This window comes from Vigna unguiculata, unplaced genomic scaffold, assembly GCF_037176805.1.
Source record: "Vigna unguiculata cultivar grain cowpea cultivar isolate G323 ecotype 2 unplaced genomic scaffold, ASM3717680v1 ptg000048l_ERROPOS249277, whole genome shotgun sequence".
NCBI lineage: Eukaryota > Viridiplantae > Streptophyta > Magnoliopsida > Fabales > Fabaceae > Vigna > Vigna unguiculata.
In genome coordinates, this window is record NW_028196689.1 from 95,001 (window position 1) to 97,500 (window position 2,500).

The window sequence follows — 2,500 nt, forward strand, 5'->3', positions numbered from 1 at the left end:
GTTCAGTATTCGCTTCAGTCGATTCCAACTTCCCAAAAACCTGCCTTCTTCGCAGTTCGGCTAAGTCTCCCTCGTTTCCAACTTTCCTCTAAGTTGCCCTCCTCGCAGTTTGGCCAAGTTCACTCTTTTCCAGCGTCATCCCCCCAAGTTGCCTTGGGCGCAGTTCGGCCTAGTTCACTCTTTTCCAGCATCATCCCCCCAAGTTGTCTTGTTCGCAGTTCGGCCTAGTTCACTCTTTTCCAGCGTCATCCCCCCAAGTTGCCTTGTTCGCAGTTCGGTCTAGTTCACTCTTTTCCAGCATCATCCCCCCAAGTTGCGTTGTTCGCAGTTTGGCCTAGTTCACTCTTTTCCAGTGTCATCCCCCCAAGTTGCCTTGTTCGCAGTTTGGCCTAGTTCACTCTTTTCCAGTGTCATCCCCCCAAGTTGTCGTTGCCAACAACCCAAGAGTCCATAGTATTCGGAGTTCTAGCGGGGCATCCCCTTGCTTCCAACAACCCAAGAGTCCATAGTATTCGGAGTTCTAGCGGGGCCTCCCCTTGCTTCCAACAACCCAAGAGTCCGTAGTATTCGGAGTTCTAGCGGGACCTCCCCTTGCTTCCAACAACCCAAGAGTCCATAGTATTCGGAGTTCTAGCGGGGCCTCCCCTTGCTTCCAACAACCCAAGAGTCCGTAGTATTCGGAGTTCTAGCGGGGCCTCCCGTTGCTTCCAACAACCCAAGAGTCCATAGTATTCGGAGTTCTCGCGTGGCCTCCCATTGATTCAAACAACCCAAAAGTCCATCTTCTTCGCAGTTCAACATCGCCTCCCTCGTTTCCAACAGGCCCAAAGGTCGTCTTCTTCGCAGATCCACGAAGAGCTCATCACGATTTGCCACATTCCATTTCCCACGGGTTGTCAACAACACTTTCTCACACTTCCCGCAATCGAGTACGTGCATGACATGCCAAAGCACATCTTATTTGCCTTCCATCGCACTCAAGACGACGGGTTGTGGAAGAACGATATTGCTCACAACAAGTTCAAGGACAACGTCTCAATCAAGGGACACAACCGAATTATGTTAACTGGGTCGCTAAAGTAAACCCGAGTTCATATAATGCACCGCATCCAAAAGAACTAGCCACAACACGTGCATCACTGAGATGTTTCACTAGATGGAACACGTGCGTGACATTAGGATCCTCCAACACCTCTTCGTGATAGAAAGATAGAATTCGAAGCAACCACAGAAGTACCGTCTAGTGGGTAGGCAACACAGGGACTGATCAACCAATATCACCCAAGGCAACGGGTGAAAATGGAAGAGATGCATGCTTGACCGTTCGATACGCAAGGCATGGAGCCAGCCAGCAAGTGCATCTCGATTACAACTCACACACCCTCACGTTCGCAAGACACCACACCACAAGACGGTCCACCCCCCACCTACCATGGGCAAGCAAGCAAATGGAAACATCAAGTGACGCATGGTCAAGCATCGCTAGGCATGAAAATAACTTTCCACAATATCCGAGGGACTAGCTGCCGAGCTAACCAACGATCAGTGACGACCGTGTGTTGGTATTAATAAAGCTCAACAACTATGAAGAGGCTAGTTGTGCCATGATAAACATGCTAACGCACGCACCACGTGAGGGGGGAGGCCTCATCAAGCTCCCTTTAAAACCTGCCAGTGTGGAGCTGGCCGGCTCAAGGAGCACTCCCCCCCTATAAGAGGTTAATATGCAAAAGGCAAAATTGTACAAGTAGATACACTTTTTTTGAGCAGACATAAGTCCATATCTCGGGCTACACTTCGAATTTTGATGCGATTTTTTGCAGTAATTCGTAGAATAATGGTATCTCCTTGCTCACCAAATTTCATAATTTTTCTCCAAGGGGAACTATTTTTTTTATTTTTTTTACTTACCGGGTATGTGTAAAATCGGGAAAAATAGAAAAGCACATGTAGACTTCGAATTTCGACCTCATTTTTTCCAGTCCACCACTAAACAATATCAGGAACCTCCCCACAAAATTTCATTCAGTTTGGCCAAGGTCTTAAATTTGACAAATTTTGGCACCAAGCTATCTAGTCGCGGTGCACCGACCAACTTGGCCAAGTGCAAAATGCATCCAATTCAAAACTTTTGTGCACCAACACTTTTACAGTACTCATTTGGGGACATTTGGAGGCCTTTCCAACCCTCACATCTCAAAAACCACGAATTTCATTTTTTCACAAAACTCCCCACCAAGCCTTCTAGCTATGCCGCGGTGCACCGCCAACATTGGCCATGTGCAAAACCCTCCGAACTCAAAACTTTCGTGCACCAAGAATTTCATGGTATTCATTTGGGGGCATTTGGAGGCCTTTCCAACCCTCACATCTCAAAAACCACGAATTTCATTTTTTCACAAAACTCCCCACCAAGCCATTTAGCTATGCCGTGGTGCACCGCCAACCTTGCCCATGTGCAAAACCCAACCAACTCAAAACTTTCGTGCACCAAGACTTT